General features: G+C 43.0%; 1 long non-coding RNA gene across 1 annotated transcript; it reads left to right on the top strand.

Annotated features, from left to right (window-relative positions):
• The first annotated feature begins 2,707 nt into the window (after window positions 1-2,707).
• Window positions 2,708-16,002, top strand: LOC124239098 (uncharacterized). Its single transcript, XR_006888533.1, has 3 exons — window positions 2,708-3,157; window positions 4,108-4,493; window positions 15,461-16,002. It is a non-coding gene; the product is annotated as an uncharacterized LOC124239098 (long non-coding RNA).
• The last annotated feature ends 3,037 nt before the right edge of the window (window positions 16,003-19,039 follow it).

The raw sequence follows: 19,039 nt of genomic DNA on the forward strand, positions 1-19,039 counted from the left end.
AAGGCCATATATGACAAACCCACAGCCGACATCATACTTAATGGGGAAAAACTGAAAGGCATCCCTCTGAGAACAGGAACAAAACAAGGATGCCCACTCTCACCACTCTTATTCACATAGTACTGGAGGTTTTGGCCGGAGCAAGTTGGCAAGAAAACGAAATAAAAGGAATCCAAATAGGCAGTGAAGAAGTGAAACTCTCACTGTTTGCAGATGACATGATTTTATATATAGAAAACCCTAAAGAATCCATAGGAAAACTATTAGAAATAATCAACAACTACAGCAAAGTTGCAGGATACAAGGTCAACATACAAAAATCAGTGGCATTCCTCGAGGGTATTATGTAAAGCGAAATAAGCCAGTCAGAGAAAGACGAACTCTTTATGACTCCACTCACGGGTGGAAGTTAGTATATTGATAAGGAGATCAGATCGGTGGTTACCAGGGAAAAGGAGGGGTCGGGGGAGGGCACAAAGGGGGAAGTGGTGTACCCACAACATGACTAACAAAAATGTACAACTGAAATCTCACAAGGTTGTAATCTATCATAACATTAATAAAAAATAAAAAAATAAAAAAATAAATAAAGAACTAACTAGTGGCCCCACTCCACCCTGATGAAAAGGAAAAAAAAAAAAAATCAGTGGCATTTCTATACTCTAATAACAAACTAACACAACAAGAACTCAAGAATACAATCCCATTTACAATCACAACAAAAAGAATAAAATATCTAGGAATAAATTTGACTAAGGAGGTGAAAGACCTATACAAGGAAAACTGTAAGACACTACTGAAAGAAATTGATAATGACATAAAGAAATGGAAAGACATTCCATGCACAGGGATTGGAAGAATAAACAAAGGTAAAATGTCCATACTGCCTAAAGCAATCTACAGATTCAATGCCATCCCAGTCAGAATCCCAATGACATTCTTCACAGAAATAGAACAAAGAATCTTAAAATTCACATGGGGCAACCAAAGACCCCGAATTGCTAAAGCAATCCTGAGAAAGAACACACCTGGAGGCATCACAATCCCTGACTTCAAAATGCACTACAAAGCCATAGTGAGCAAAACAGCATGGCACTGGTACAAAAACAGACACAGATGAATAGAACGGAATTGAAAGCCCAGAAATGAAACCACACATCTATGGTCAGCTAATCTTTGACAAAGGGGCCAAGAACATATCATGGAGAAAGGAAAGGCTCTTCAATAAATGGTGCTGGGAAAACTGGACAGCCACCTGTGGAAGAATGAAAGTAGACTATTTTCTTTCCCCATGAACAAAAATAGATTCAAAATGGACCAAAGACTTGAAGGAAAGTCCTGAAACCATAAAATTTCTGGAAGAGAATATAGGCAGTACACTCTTTGACATCCAACTTAAAAGGATCTTTTCGAATACCAGGTCTTCTCAGGCAAGTGAAACAAAAGAAAAATAAACAAGTAGGACTTCATCAGACTAAAGAGCTTCTGGGAGGCAAAGGAAACCAAGATCAAAATGAAAAAACAACCTACCAACTGGGAGAAAATACTTGCAAATTGTATATCCGATAAGGGGTTAATCTTCACAATATATAAAGAACTTACACAAATGAACTACAAAAAAAAACAAACAACCCACTCAAAGAGTGGGCAGAAGATATGAGCAGACATTTTTCCAAAGAAGATATACAGGTGGCCAATAGGCACATGAAAAGATGCTCAACATCACTAATCATCAGGGAAATGCAAATCAAAACTGCACTTAGATATCACCTTACACCCATTAGAATGGCTATAATCACCAAGACAAAAAGCAACAAATGTTGGAGAGGTTGTGGAGAAAAGGGAACCCTCATGCACTGCTGGTGGGAATGCAAACTGGTGCAGCCACTGTGGAAAACAGTATGGAGATTTCTCAAAAAATTAAAAATAGAAATACCATATGACCCGGCTATCCCACTACTGGGTATTTACCCAAAGAACCTGAAATCAACAATTCAAAGAGACCTATGCACCCCTATGTTCATTGCAGCATTATTCACAATAGCCAAGACATGGAAGTGACCCATGTGCCCATCGACTGATGAATGGATAAAGGAATGGTATATACATACAACGGAATACTACTCAGCCATAAAAAAGATGAAATCGTCCCATTTGCAACCACATGGATGGACCTTGAGGGCATCACATTAAGGGAAATAAGCCAGACAGAGAAAGACAAACACCATAGGATTTCACTCATATGTGGAATATAAACAAACTTATGGATAAAGAAAACAAGTTAGCGGTTACTGGGGGAAGAGCAGGGAGGGTGGGTACAAGAGGTGAAGGAGCACATTTATATGGTGTACGACAAATAATAATGTACAACTGAAATCTCACTATGTGACCAGCTATTATGACCACAATAAAAAAATAGATTTTAAACTTTGCCAAAAAAGAAAGAGATGCCCGGGCTTGGACGAGGTGGGCAGAGAAGAGGAGATGATCCAGGGGACTTACGGATGGAACACACAGGCCACAGGGCCCTATGGGGATGGGGTGGGGGAGGAGAAGAGGAAGATAGAGGAAGGGGCCTCCCGCCATGGGCCATGCCTTCTCCAACAGGACACCAGTCTCCAGGGGAAGAGAGGGTTGAACTGGTCCCTGAGGAAAAAGAAAAGGTCTAGAGGCTGTTCCAGCACTCAATTGCCAACATGTTCCTGACTTCCTGAGCATCGCTTGTTGCAAACAGTGTCGCAAGGGAGAGGCCTGGGAACACGAGCCTGTGTTTGCTCCCGGCAGTCAGCTGGGCAGGAGGGCGGCCAGTCCCGGCCAGGAGCTGGTGCTGCGGCTGGGCCCTGTGCAAGAGAGGCGGGCCGACCTCGGCGGCATCCGGTCTGCACTCCTTCCGTGGCCTGCGGCTCTTCTCAGAAAAACACCCACAGGCACCAGCACCATGGGCTGCACACAATTTTACACTCCCTCCCAACAAGCCCGTCTGCGGGCCCCTGGGGGTTAAGACGCTTCATTTTACAGGATGGAGAAACGAGGCTGAGACAGACTTGTCCAAGTCCCCCCAGCGTGTCAGGCGCTGGGCAAGGACTAAAGGCCAGATGTCTGCGTGCACACAGTCAGCACTTGTCGAGCGCTTACTACCAACCAGGCACTGCGCAAGGTGAGAGCTTTCCCTCTTATTCTCAAAACAATGCTCTGAGGGGGTTGTTGTTTTTGCACCAGGCTCAGAGAGGCCAGGCAGCTCGCTGACGGGCACGTGACTGGTGGGGGGCACTCAGCCAGGGTAGTTCGCTGTTCTATGCAACGTTTCAGGACATCTAGGAAGCTTCCAGCGGCGGTGACGCGTGAGCAGGGCCACGAAGGAGCAGGTGGGAAGCAGGACAGGGCCGTCCAGGCTGAAGAGCTGCAGGGGCGCAGAGCCGTCCCTGGGGCTGGAGTGTGAGCCCCAGCGTGGATTCTGGGTGGCAGGGAGCGAACTGGATTCTGACGCTGCAGGGTGCTGGCAGAGGTTTTAGCAGGAGGAACACATTGGCTTCCTCCTTCTGAGGGGCTGCACAGAAGGCTCTCCTCTGTACATCAAGAATAAGGGCGTCGTGGCCAGACTATTTTGCAGGCGTGAGAGGAAAAAGTGAGATCCGGACTGAGAACGCCATTTGGAAACAGTGAAGCTTCCAGCAGAAGAAAGGGGGGTGCCACGCATGGTGTAGGGCCTTGGCGAACATTCACAGGCAATACTCAGTGAGCCTTCGGTACATGCCAAGCACCGTCACAAACTGGTGTATGTCTTGTCTCTTGCATCTCATTTTCTCTAATCCTCGCGCCCAGTCCTACCCAGTTTGGTTACGTGCACTTCACAGAGACAGAGAGACAGGAAGTTGCTTCCCTGAGATCAAGCTTTTGAAGGGCGGATCCAGGATCGATCCTTGAGAGGCCCAAATGCAGAGCCCTCCATAGTCCCTCCATGACGTCTCACTCTTTCTCAGCCAGGACTCCCAGAAGAGAAAGCTGGAGCACAGGCCCGGGGGCGGCAGGCTGTAATCGGGAGGAGGTGGCTGGGCTGGCAGGAGGACAGTGTTTGTTCTTGTCTTGGTTATGGGTTCTTCCTTTCAGAAAGAAGCGGATGCCATAGCAACCGCCCAAACAGCACTCCTTAAGCCGGTCCAAAGAGACGCAGAGCCCGGGTGGCCAGCCGGGCCCCTCCCCCGCTTCACATCAGCAGAGCGGGAGATTTCATGCCACGGCCTGCAGCGAGGACCCAGGGGCCAGCGTCAATATTTGCATCTCCCAGCTCCCTGGCTCCGGCTCCGTCGGTACTCTAAGTATGACAGGTTCTTTACTGTGCAAACACACAGGGACAGATGAAGGGGATTTAAAGTGGCTCAGGCTTCGCCCCAGGGTTTGGACTGGAAATCTGACCTGCTTAACCCTCTGCCGTCACTGTTTGCTGGCCCTCTCTGTTCATCCTTAGACTCATGGAACCGCAGATGTCAGAGCAGGTGAGGAGCTCAGCCCAGCCAGGCTGCTGACAAGTGACAAGTCCAGAGAGGGAAGGGACCAGCCCAAACTGCTGGCTGTCGCTGGGATTCTGAGGGCCACCCAGCAACTCCAGGCCAAGGTAGAAGCGATTTCTCTGAGTCCTATAAAATATACATATATTTATTGAGGTATAATTTACATGCAACGAAATGCATAGATCTTAAGCATACAGTTCAATGAGTTTGTTTAAACAGCTTTATTGCAGCGTAATTGAAATATAATAAGTTTCGCATATTTAAAATGTACACTTTCCTAAGTTTTGACATATGTATACACCCACAAACTATCTCAATTAAGATAGTGAGCGTATCCATCACCCTCAAGTGTCCTTGTGCCCGTCTGTAATCTTTACCCTCACGCTCCCCAACCCTCACTCCCACACTCAGGCAACTGAGGATGGGTTCTCTGTCCGGACAGGTTAGTTGGCACTTTTCCAGAATGTTATAAAACTGGAATCCTGTAGTGTATGTTCTTTGTCTGTCTGGCTGTCTTCACTCTGAATGACTAATACGAGACTTCTCCATGGGGCAGCACGCCCAATGCTCATCCTTTTTTGCTGTTGAGCAGTATTCCACATGGTTTGTGCATTCCAGGCTGGAGGTACACCCTTCAATTATCCATTTATTTGTTAATGGATTTGGGATTATTACCAGTTTGGGCTATTACAAGCAAATCTGCTATGATGATTTATGTACAAGTCTTTATATGGACACGTGCCTTCATTTATCTTGGGGAAATACCTAGGAGTGGAATGACTGGATATAGTCAGTGCATGTTTAAGTGAAATCGCCTGTTTTCTGAAGTGGCTGTATCATTCCACATTCCCACCATCGGAGTAGGAGAGTTCAGTTGCTCTGTATCCTCACCAACACTTGGTCAACACCAAGCTAACACTTAGTGTTAGCTTTTCTAATAGGTGTGTGATAGCAGCTCATTGTGATTTCACTTTGCATTTCCCTAATGACTAAGGATGCTGAGCATCTTTTCATGTGCTTATTTGCATTCACATATCTTCCTTGGTAAAGGGTTTGTTAAATCTTTTACCCATTTTATTAGATTGCTTGTTTTTTCATTATTGGGTTTGGAGAGTTGTTATATACTCTGACAACATCCTTTATCAGATGTACCATTTGCAAATATTTCTCCCAGTCTGTGGCTTCTCTCTTTTTTTTTTCTTTTATTTTTTGAGGAAGATTAGCCCTGAAATAATATCTGCCACCAATCCTCCTCTTTTTTTGCTGAGGAAGATTGGCCCTGAGCTAACATCTGTGCCCATCTTCCTCTACTTTATATGTGGGAAACCTGCCGCAGCATGGCTTGACAAGCGGTGCCACGTCCGTACCCAGGATCCAAACTCCAGGCTGCCGAAGTGGAACGTGCAAACTCAACTGCTGTGCCACCGGGTCGGCCCCTTTTCATTCTTTTAAGCATCTTTCAAAGAACAGAAGTTTTTTATTTTGATGAAGTCCAATTTATCAAATTTCTCCTGTTATGGATTATGCTTTTTGCGTTGTATTTAAGAAATTATGGCTTAACTCAAGGTCACAAAGATTCTATCCTATATGTTCTTCTAGAAGGTTTATGGTTTTGGGTTTTATAATTAGATCTATGATGTATTTTGAGTTAGTTTTTGTAAATGATGCAAGGAATTACATGAACCACTTTTCAAATGCATGATGGATATTGGCCCATATTTTTCTTTTCTTGACAAAGGAATGTCCGTCAAGTTTTGGTATGAGGGTAACGTGGGCCTCATAGAATGGGTTGGGAAGTGTTCCCTCCTCTTCAGTTTTCTGGAACAGTTTGTATAGACTTGGTGTTATTTCCTTAAATGTTTGATAAAATTCACTGGTGGAGCCACTGGTTCTTGGAATTTTCTTGGTGGGAAGGTTTTAAACCACAAATTCAACTTCTTTAATACACACAAGAATAATCAGAATATCTAGTTCTTTTTGAGTCAGCTTTGGTAATGTCTTTCAAGGAATTTATCCATTTCTTCAAACTTGTCAAATTTATTGGCATAAAGTTGTTTGCAATATTCCCTATTACTCTTTTAACATCTGTAGAATCTGTAGTAATGCCATTTGTCTCATTCCTGATATTAGTAATTTGTGCCTCCACTCCTTTTTCCTCATCAGTTTAGCTAGAGGTTTGTCAATTTTACTGACATCTTCTCTCTTTTTTTCTTTGTTGGTCTTCCTAGAAAGACACCATTTTCTGCGTACACTTGAAAGAATGTGCTTTCTGCTGCTGTGGGATTTTATAAATCAGGTCTAGTTGGGTGATAGTGTTCTTCAAGTCTAGCATATCCTGCTGGTTTTTCTCTCTACTTTTTCTGACAATTATTGAGAGGAGGGTATTGAAATCTCTGGTTAGAATCACGGATTTGTCTATTTTTCCTTGCAGGTCTATTACTTTTTGGTTCATGCATTTTGAAGCTCTCTTATTAGGTGTATACACATTTAGGATTGTTATATCGTCTTGATGAAGTTACCCATTTATCATTAGGAATTGATCTTCTTTATCCCTGGTAATATTCTTTGCTCTGAAATCTATTTGTCTGATGCTAATTTAGCCACACCAGTTGTACCAGTCAGCATGGTACATTTTTCCATCCTTTGACTTTGAGCCTATTTGTGTCTATATTTAAAGTGTGTTTCTTTTAGTCAGCATGTAGTTGAGTCTTGCTTTTTATCTAACCTCTCAATTTCCTCTGCCTTTTAATTGGGATATTTAGACCATTTACATTTAATGTGATTGTTGATATGGTTTAAGTTACCTTGCTGTTTGTTTTCTATTTGCCCCATTTGTTCTTTGTTCTTTTTTTTCTGATTTCTTTTGGGTTAATTAAATATTTTTATGATTCCATTTTCTCTCCTTTGTCGGCTTATAAATTAAAACTCTCTGTTTTGTTATTTTAGTGATGCTTCAGAGTTTATAGTACACATTTTTAATCAGCACAGTCTACCTTCAAGTGATTTTATACCATTTCACATAGAACGTAAGAACCAACAATAGTATACTTGCATTTCTCCCCACCTGACCTTTGTGTGCAATTGTTGTTGTACATTTTATAATCCATCGCTGTTATTCTCACTTAAACAGGCAATTACCCTTAAAGAGATTTAAATAATAGAGATGTTATATATTTCACCATGTAGTTATTTCCAGTGCTATTTTTTGTGTGTAGATCCATATTTCCACCTGGTATCATCTTCCTTCTGCCTGAAGGACTCCTTCGACATTTCTTGCACCGTAGATCTGCTGGGGGTAAATTCTGCCAGTGCTTTAAAGAGGATATTCCACTGTTTGCATTGTTTCCAATGAGAAATCTACTGTTGGCTTTATCTTTGTTCCTCTGTATGTGAGGTGCCTTTTTTCTCCGACTGCTTCTAAGATTTTCTTTATCACTGCTTTTGAACAATTGGATTAGGACGTGTTGCTTGGTGTGGTTTTCTTCACGTTTCTTGTGCTTATTGTTCATCGGGCTTCTTGGATCTCTTTTCATCAAATCTGCAAAAAAGTTTACCATTATTTCTTTAAATACTTTTTCTGTCCCTCCTTCTCTCTCTTCTCCTTCTGGGTCTCCAATTACACACATAGTAGGCCGCTTGAAGCTGCTCTCCTCATTTAAAAAAAAATGTTGTTTTCCTCTCTGTATTTTGCTTTAGACAGTTTCTATTGCTATGTCTTCAAATTCACTAATTTTTTCTTCTGCAATATTTAATCTGCCATTAATTCCACCAATGCATTTTTCATCTTAGACAATGTTGTTTTCACCCCTAGGAGGTTGATTTGGGTCTTTTTTCTATCCTCCATGTCCCTACTTAACTCTTTCAACACATGGAACTCAATTATAACTTTTTTTTTTTGGTGAAGAAGATTGTCCCTGAGCTAACATCTGTGCCAATCTTCCTCTATTTTGTATGTGGGATGCCACCACAGCATGACTTGATGAGCTGTGTGTAAGTCTGCACCCAGGATCTGAACCCACAAACCCCAGGCCACCAAAGTGGAGTGTGCAAACTTAACCACCATGCCACTGGGCTGGCCCCTCAATTATAACTTTTAATGTCCTTCTCTGATGATTCTAATATCTGTCAGTTCTGGCTAGATTTAGATAGATTGAATTTTCTCTTCATTATGAATTATATTTCTTGCTTTTCATGCTTGGTAATTTTATTTTCATATAACAGCTTTATTGAGGTACGTACATACCATACAATTCACCCATTTAAAATGCACAGTTTAATAGTTTTTAGTATATTCTTAGGGTTTTGCAACCACCATCATAATCATTTTAAAACATTTTCATCACCCCAAAGAGAAACCTCATACCCATTAGCAGTCAGTCCCCATTTCTCCCAAACCCCCATACCTAGGCAACCACTAATCTATTTTGTCTATAGATTTGCCTATTCTGGACAATTCATATAAATGGACTTAGCCAACGCGTGGCCTTTTGTGACTGGCTTCTTTCACATACATGTTTTCAAGGCTCATCTATATTGTGGGACATATCACTACTCCATTCTTTTTTGTTGCTGAATAATATTCCATTGTATGGAATACCATATTTTGTTTATTAGTTCCTCAGCTGATGGACGTTTGGGGTGTTTCTACTTTTTTGGCTATTATGGATAATGCTGCTGTGAACATTCAGGCACATGCTTTTGTGTGGATGAACATTTCAATTTCTCTAGTAGTGGGACTGCTGGATCATACATTAAACCTTCTGAGAAACTGCCAGACTGTTTTTCACAGTGGCTGTACTGTTTTACATTCCCACCAGTAGTGTATGTATAAGGGTCCAATTTCTCCACTTCCTCAACACTTACGATTGTCTCTTTTCTTTTTTTTTAAAGATTTTATTTTTTTCCTTTTTTGCCCCAAAGACCCCCGTACATAGTTGTATGTTCTTCGTTGTGGGTCCTTCTAGTTGTGGCATGTGGGACGCTGCCTCAGCGTGGTCTGATGAGCAGTGCCATGTCCGCGCCCAGGATTCGAACCAACAAAACACTGGGCCGCCTGCAGCAGAACACGCAAACTTAACCACTCGGCCACGGGGCCAGCCCTGATTGTCTCTTTTCTACTACAGCCATCCTAGTGGGTATGAAGTGGCATCTTATTGTGGTTTTGATTTACATTTCCCTGATAGCTAATGATGTTGAGCACCTTTTCATGTGCCTACTCGCCATTTGTATATCTTGTTTGGAGAAAAGTCTACTCAGACCCTTTGCCCCTTTGAGTAATTTATCTTTTTATTGTTGAATTGTAAGGGTTCTTTATATATTCTGGATACAAGACCCTTATCAAATAAATAACTTGCAAATATTTTCTCCCATTCTGTAGGTTGTCTTTCCATTTTCTTGATGGTGTCCACTAAAGCATAAAAGATCTTCTTTTCTTTCCTTTATTTTTTTGAGGAAGATTATCCCTGAGCTAACAACTGCCACCAATCCACCTCTTTTTGATGAGGAAGACTGCCCCTGAGCTAACATCCATGCCCATCTTCCTCTACTTTATATGTGGGACACCTACCACAGCATGGCTTGCTAAACGGTGCCATGTCCACACCCGGGATCTGAACCAGCGAACCCCAGGCTGCTGAAGCGGAGCATGTGAACTTAACCGCTGTGCCACCGGGCCAGCCCAAAAATTTTATTTTTGATGAAATTTAACATATTTTTTTTTGGTTGACTGTGCTTTTAGGGTCATATCCAAGAAGGCCTTGCCTAACTCAAGGTCAGGAAGATGTGTGCCAATGTTTCTTCTAAGAGTTTTATAGTTTTAGCCCTTACATTTAGGTCTGTGATCATTTTTAGTTAAATTTTGTATATGCTATGAGGAAAGGGTCTAACTTTATTCTTTTGCTTGTGGATATCTAATTGCCTGGCATCATTTGCAGAAAAGAGTATTCTTTCCCCATTGAATTATTTTGGCACCCTTGTCAAAAATCAATTGACTATACATTGAGGGTTTATTTCTAGACTATATCTGGTAATTTTTTATTGGATGCTAGACATTTAATTTTAATTTCCTGGGTGCTGGATATTTTTGATTTCTTATAAATATTCTTGAGCTTTGTTCTGGGATGTGGTTAAGTTACTTTTAACAGTTTGATCATTTAAGGTCTTGGTTTTAAGATTTATTGGGCAGGACCAGAGCCTTGTTTAGTCTATGCTAATTATTTTCTAGGATTGATCATTCCCCGCTACTGAGGTGAGACTTTTCTGAATGACATACTTAATACCCATGGATAAGGTTTCTACTATTCCCGACCCTGTGTGGCCATCAAGTGCTGTTTCCTCTAATCCTTTTTGATGGTTCTTTCCTGGCCTGGGGTAGTTTCCTCACAGGCACATGCTGATCAGCATTCTGCAAAATATTCAAGGGGCACTCCACATATCTCAGTGTGCTCTGCATCTGCAGCTTTCTCCTCTCCACTGCTCTGTCCTGTGAACTCTAGCTGCCTTCTTTTCCCCAGTCTCTAAGCTCCATCTCCTCGGCTCTGCCTGGATGCCCCTGCTCTGTGCTGCAGCCTGGAAACTCTCTCCAGGCAGTCACTGGAGCAGTCGCAAGGCTCACCTTGTTTGTTTCCTGTCTCTCAGGGGTCACTGTCCGTCACTGCCTGATGTCCAGTGTTTTAAAACTGTTGCTTCATCTATTCCTCCTGTTTTTGTCATTGTTCCAGGCATGAAGGCAAAGCTGGTCCCATTTTTCCATCTTGGCTACTTTCCAATTCCTTTGAGCAAGGCAGAGTTGCCAGAGTTTTCCAGACCCACCCAGGCCTGGGGTCTACACCTGCAGATTTGTTCCACTTCATTCATCAAGAAGACAGGGTCCAACCATCATTATTTTGTTTTATAAGCTAGGAGACTGAGGCAGCGACTCAAGCCTCCTGTTCTCCCCAAATGGGAGTGGTGGGAGTGAATGAGATTAAGGCTTGAAAAATTTTCCATTTAGCCTGCTCAGTGCTGTAGGGAAAAACTGGACCTGAGAGTCGATCTGAGATTACACCCTGACTTTCCCAGCAAGCCCCTGCACTGCCAAGTCTAGTTTCCACTCTGCAAAGCACACTGAGATTTCCGGGTGGAAGATCCTTGTTATCCTCATTCCACCACCTTCATTCAGTTTCTCAAAAAGGAGTCCTGAGATCTGCCACATCAGATTCTCAGGTCGGGGCTAGGGTGAGGTGGGGTGTTATTTGATTAAAATGCAGGTTCCTGTGGCCAACCAACTCTCCAGCATCAGAATCAGAAGGAGTGGAGGTTATCTGCACTTTTCCTTACAGGCTCCCAAATGACCCTTGGGAACTTCTGGGAACCACTGATCCAAATCTTAAGCTGGTGATTTCCCTCCCAAGAGCTACAATGCTTGCTATATGTGCTATCTTGTTAAGCTATACTCTATACTATCCCTTTCTAGCCCCAACCTCATAAGCATTATGTGGCATGATCTTTTTTTTAATAAAATAAATCAAAAGAGTCTTTTTGATCATTTCACAAAATCCTTTGAGATGACCAGAAAAACCTGATAAATGTTAGGGATTCCTAAGCCTGGAAGGGACTTTAAAAGTCACCTAATCCACCCCACACCTGATGTTTGGATGGTCTATGTACCAGCTTTGCCAAATAATCACCCAGCTTCTGTTTGCACACTTCTGAAGATGAGGAGCTTGCTACCTCTCCTAGTAGCCGTGAATTTAGAAATTTCCTTCTGCTACTGAATCAAGTCTCTCTCTCTTTAATTGGTTCTGGATTCAGAAAACATACCTGTTCCCTCTACCACAGGAAAGTTCTTCCTCTGAAAACAGTTAAGCATCTCCCTGTGAGGCCTCTCAAGCTGCACAACCCCCAGATCACTGGCTGTTCCCCCTGGGCTGAAGGCTTCTGGTCTCCTGAACAAGCCCACACACAGAGCTGCACAGGCTGCCTCCACTCACCTGTCACTTCGCTTCCTCCTGGTCCATGTGAAACAGTGGCAAACTGCCCATGGCCACTTCTTTCCTGAAGGGTAAGGACTGATGCAGCCTGGAGCCATGGTGGCCATAGATGCCTGTCCTTCTCTGCTGGTGCGTTCCTTCTATCATATAAACATGGGTTGTGTCTAGGTCATTCTAATTAAAACCGCCTGCTTCTACATCAGGCTCTCCTCTGGCTACTTTCTCAACTCCAGATCAAATTGCTTGTATCTGTCTGTCCTCCTTGCCCTCTTTGCACCAGGGGGTACGGCTGGAACATTCCTCTCTCTTGGTTTCAGCAGTGGTGCACTCTTCTGGTTTCCCCCTTCTTTGACCATTTCTTCTCAGTTGCCTCTTCTCTGCTTCCTTTTAAATGTTTCCATTCCCTAGGGCTCCAGTTTTAGCCATCTGCTTATTCCATTTTACCTCAGTGGTTCATAATTTAGGGGGGAGGGTGTATCTTCTCCCCTTTGAGAATTGGCAATGGCTGCGGATCTACTCCACAGTGCATGGAGTGGGGGAAAAACCCACATTTATCCAAACACAACATTTTGTATACAATTCCAGGTCCTTAACCTGAAGCCTGTTCTTCCTGCATGATTTCATTCCCATCCCCAGCTTCTTCCCAGTCTTTCTCCCAGGCCTATAGCTCTGTTGCCTCTCAGACTAACAGATCAATAGTCTCCTGGGCATTTTCATTTGGTTGTCCCACAGGCACCCCAAACTCTACAAACTCCAAACTGAACTCATCTGACCCCAAACTTGTTCCTTCTTTAGTGCTCTCATCTCAGTGGTTACTTACTTTGGGCTAGAAACCGTAAAGTTATCTTTGACACTCCCGCTACCATAGGTCAACACCAGTCCTCTCAGTTCCACCACCGAGCCCCACAGCACAGTGTCTGCTGTTCATACGGATCCCCATCACCGAGCAGAGTACCCGGCTCATAACGGATGCTCAACACACACATACTGAATGATTACATCTCACTGCCACCCCCTCGGCGGCAGCCATCAGCCTTACCTCAGGCCTCCCCTGGCTCCTCACGGGGCTTCCCCTCCAGTCAGCTTCCACCTAGTAGCCAGAGGTGTCAGATCTCTGCCACCCCTGCTTTAACCCCTTGCATGGCTCCCTGATTTTCAGGGTAAAGGCCTTCTCCTAAAGTGGTCCCTGCTGACTGCTCTAGCTTCAGCGCTCAACTCTCTCCAACTCCCATTGGCTCCAGCCACCCCGACCTCCAGAGAGCCTCGCATGCGTAAACGATGACACTCGCTTCCTGTCTTATCTGCTCTAGCAGAGCCCACAGGGGTTGCCCAATAATTGTTTACCACATGAGTGAAAGGAAGAACGTATAAGGGTTCTCCAGAGAAAGAGAACCAATAGGGAGCGTGTGAGTGTGTGTGCGTGCGCATGTGCAGTAGGTGTGTATACATATGTGCTGAGAGAGAGAGATTTATTCTAGGGCTCTCAGTCTTTTCTCTCGGGCCTACAACTGATTGGCTGAGGCTTATCCACATTCTGGAAAGTAATCTGTTTTATTCAAAACCTACTGGCTTAAATGTTAGTTATGCCTATAAAATACTCTCACAGTGACACTCAGATGGTGTTTGACCACACGTCTGGGCACCACACCCTAGCCAACATGACACACAAAATTAACCATCATAAAGAATAAAGTCTTTCTCTCTGAGGCTCAGCTTCCCCACCTATGAAATGAAGAGCCATGATAATGTTTGAGGATTCTACAAAGAAATCAATGACCGTAATCAGAGAACAGCTGGATTAGACTCTAGTTTAAAGAACTTCACTCGCATTCTATCATTTAATTCCTACAACAATCCTACCAAGCAAGTTTGTTACTGTACAGCAATCCCCCCTTACTCCTGGGAGATACATTCCAAGACCCCCAGCGGATGCCCAAGACTGCAGATAATACCAACCCCAATACATACTATGTTTTTCCTATACGTCCATATTTATGATAAAGTCAATTTATGAATTAGGCACAGTTAGAGATGAACAACAATAACTTCTCTTTGGCATATCTGAACTGCCAGTGTCACTACTCTTGCACTTTGGGGCCATTATTCAGTAAAATAAGGGTTACCTGAACACAAGCACTGTGATAGCTCGACAGTTGACCTGATAACCGAGAGGGCTGCTAAGTGACCAAGGGGTAGCATGAACAAAGGGATGATTCATGGCCCGGGCTGGCACAAGGTTTCATCATGCTACTCACATGATGTGCAGAATGATGCACAATTTAAAACTTACGAATTGTTTATTTCTGGAATTTTCCATTTAATGTTTTCTGAAACTGTGGAAAGTGAAACCGCAGACAAAGGGGGACTATAGCATTCTTTTCACAGATGAGGATATCAAGGCCCAGAGAGAGGAAGAGATTTGCTGATAAGTGACAGGACCTGGCCTAGAGCCTGGCTTTTCTGACGCCTACTTTAGAGCTGATCCTTCAGGGCCCAAAGAACCATTCTTGAGAGTTGGTAGAGGAAGTTGCCAGGAGTGAGAGGCTGAAGCAGAAGGGAAAATTTTGCTACAGAAACTCAGAGTAAAACCACGACAGCAGGACGTCAAATCGGCCTGATCAGGCCAATCTAGGAATTTCAGAATATAACTTCTCTTCTCCAATTGAGAGAGGCCAAGTATGGCCAGGGCTCAACACCTGGTGCATTAAGAACTTGGCGTTTAGGATAAATTCCAGAAAGTAAAGATAGCAAAGATAGTTAAAGGTGGCCAGAAAAGCTGGGTCACTGCTCTTTACTTGCCAGAAGTCATGCAGCATTTATTGTTGCCAGAATATTCTCTTACAAATCTACTTCAAAGCTAAGCTTTCGGGTTATTCCCAGACCAAAGATACAAAAAGACCTTCAAGGACTAGAAGGACTAGAAACAGAGCAAGGCCTTCTGGAAAGACGTTCTCTCTGACATGGTATTTTGTTTATTTACAGGACTCCAGAGGTTCAAAGTTAAATTTAACACTTAAAAAGGCAGTAGGCAGAATCTCAAGACCAGAAAAAAATCTGCAAGCTGACTCTGCAAGACTCGTCAAGAAGCCAAATGTCACAAGCACCTCCATGGCTGGGAAAGCTAACTGCTTTAACACTCCCCATGCTTTCTCATTCTCCTGTATTTCTCTTCTGTCTGGGGTCTTCAGGGGACCATCCATTTCCTTGCCACTTTCAGCATCTGGAGGCCACCTGTATTCCTTGGCTCATCTCCCCTTCAAGGCATCACTCCAACCTCTTGTGTCCATCGTCACGTCTCCTGCTATTGACTGATCCTCCTGCCTCCCTCTTAGAAGGACCCTTGTGATTACACTGGGACCATCTGGATGATTCAGGATAATCTCTCTATCTCAAGATCTTTAATTTAATCACACCCGCAAAGTCTCTGTTACCATGTAAGGTAACGTGTTCACAGGTTCTAGGAGCTCTGATCTGGACCTCTTTGGGGGGCCGTTATTCAGCCTACCACACTGGGTAATGGGTACATGGGGTTTGTTCTCTTTTTTTTAAATATGTTTGAATAAAAATTATGAAAGAAAACACTCCTTTGACCCCAAGACTCTAGTTACCATCAGATTTTGGAATTTACACTCCCTTACACAGTGAAACTTCTTGAATTTTTTTCTGTAGTTCTTGTCTTCACTTCCTCACATCCTGTTCTCCTTAATCTATTCCAGTTGGGTTTTTGACATTTACCTATCCCCACAACCCAACCGAGACCACAATCTCCAACTTGCCAAATTATCTGTCCTCATCCAACATGACCTCTCAGAAACATTAACACAATTCACCACCCCCCCTTGTCAAAACATCTTCACTGCTAGGCTCACATTACACACCCTCCTTGCTTTATCTCCTAATTCAACACCCACTCCTCTTCTGCTTGATTTGAAGAGTGGCAAGGCCCCAGGCCCAGTCTCAGGCACTCTTTTCCTATCTACACTCTCCCTACGTATCTCATGCAGCCAAGGGCTCCAAAGATCACCTCTCTATTGCTGAAGCCCAACTATATTTATATCTTCACTCCTGACCACTCCCTTGAGCTCCAGACTCATATATCCAATTGCTTACTTGTGCACCTCATTAGGCATCTCAAATTTACCTAAAACAGAACATTCTGATTTTCCCTTCTGCCCCAAACCTGTTCCTCTCCTGCATTTTCCCATGGTAGTCAATGACACCATTATCCACTCAGTTGCTCAGGCAAAACTTTATGAAGGAGTCATCTTTGACCTTACTCCTCTGCTCCTTTACTCCCGGACAACAAATGCATTAACATGACCTATCAGCTCTACGTCCAAAACAGCCCCTGAATCCAACCTCTTCCCATCGTCACTGCTATGGTCTGGTCCTAGCTGCCATCATCTTTCACCTGGACTTCTCTAATGGTCCCGATTGGACCCCCTGCTCCACTGTTGCCCTATGATCCATGCTCCACACATTGGGCCCATCAAGCAATAAGGGTTCATTCTTCAAAATATAAATCAGATCACATGTGATTTGTACTTATCAGTGGCTTCCTGTTACACTGAAGCAAAACTCAAATTCCATAAACCACAAGGCCTAGATGGTCTGCCATTTCTCTCCCTAAACTCACCTTTCACCCCTTCTTCACTATGCACTAGCCACCTGGCCTTCGCTTTTTCCTTTTGTCTCTTGAATGTGCCAAGCATCTGCAGCTCAAGTTTTTGCACTTGTTCAACCTTCCCTGAGACCCTCTGCACCCAGATGTTTGCATCATTAGCTCCTTCTTACCATACTTCTCAGCTCAAACATCACTTCCTGAGAGAGGCCTTCTGGAAACCCCTCAATAAATTAAATATCTGAATTAATTCTCCCCATCCCCATCCCCCAATAACCCATTACCCTGTTCTACTTTCTTTAAAGTACTTATCACTATGTGCACTTTGTTGACTGACCGTCTTATTTACTCACTTCTTGTGTGACTCACCCCACATGAACGTCCCACTTGGATGTAAGCTCCCTAAAAGTAAACACTCTCTTTTGTCTTGTTCACTGCTGAGGCCCCAGCACCTGGAACATGTTAAATCTTCTCAAATGAATAGCTCAGAATTTTTTTAATGAATGCATGAGAAGAAACTTAGCCTAATGTCAGATTCTTACGTAATTCTAACAAACCAAAAGATTCTGATTCAGTAAAGATAGGTAGGGTCCAGGAGTTTTCATTTTAACAAATACTCCAGGATGCTCTGGGGCAAGGGTCCACAGATCCTACTTTGGAGAATATTGATTTATTCATTCTTGCAAGCATTATGTAGGTAGGACACCTAGTTTTAAAAAGGTAAATTGAGGATTAGCAGAATTGATTTACTTGTCCAAAGTTCCTAATGAGTCAGCAAGTGAATTCTAAGAAACAAGAAACTCTAAAAACAGCTAATTCTCACATGTAAGTTAAACACACACACAAACTACCCCATCTACTTTATGTTAGTCATAAATTCCTGACCTTCATCACAATCATTAAAACAAAGCCTGGACTATCACAACTCCATTTGAATGACTACAATGAACTGTTCAGATGAAACAAGAAATATTTCTTTAAAAGAATCACCAGCAGAGAAAAATGTGATCCTTGAAAGAAAAAAAGGATTCAAGAAAATGAAATCTTAGCATTTAGTACACTGTGTTTATAAAAAAGAAGTGATCAGGGGCCGGCTTAGTGGTTAGGTTCGTGCGCTCTGCTTCAGTGGCCCAGGGTTTTGCCAGTTCGAATCCTGGGTGCAGACATGGCACCGCTCATCAGGCCATGCTGAGGCGGCATCCCACATGCCACAACTAGAAGGACCCACAGGTAAAAATACACAACTATGTACCAGGGGGCTTTGGGGGGGAAGGAAAAATAAAATCTTTAAAAAAAAAAAAAAGTGATCAGAAGTTGCTCTGAAGGATTTGTCCTCCAAGATGATAAAAACAGGTGGGATGTTTGAAAAGTAATTCCAGATGCCACTTTCTGACAAAGCATTGCAACACAGCAACAAGGGGGTGTTCTTGGAGGGAGCTGATCAAATTAGATTCAAGTTTGACTAATGATATATGCTAAGTTTGACAAGCAAGGCTGACTCTTTATTTGCACCAGGAATTCGGCAAGGTGTGCTACTATCCATCCAAATGACATTTTATAACTCAACTCTACTTCTACAAAGAAAAACAATCTACAAGGAATCTGCCTTTCTCATTTTATCAATTTCAAAAATCAGAGTGTTTGATACGATCTTGGGCAACAGGCCAGCTTTCCAGAAGTGGCACCTTGTCTAGCTCTAAATAGCAAATACAACATGTATCAGATGCATGATCTACCTTTATTAAAATCCTGGTTAAACTCCAGAGCATTTCCAAATGTCAAGCCAACGTTCTTAATTCCTTGAGGTCTTCTGTTCCTTCCTTCTATTTGCCAGTAAGTCTTGCTTTAAGCTCACCTTTTAAGAATGGAGTGAGGTCTAGAGCAGCACTGTTCAATAGAGATATAACACAAATCACATGCAAGCCACGTACATTTTCTAG

Source organism: Equus quagga, chromosome 5 (genome assembly GCF_021613505.1).
Source record: "Equus quagga isolate Etosha38 chromosome 5, UCLA_HA_Equagga_1.0, whole genome shotgun sequence".
Taxonomy (NCBI): Eukaryota; Metazoa; Chordata; class Mammalia; order Perissodactyla; family Equidae; genus Equus; species Equus quagga.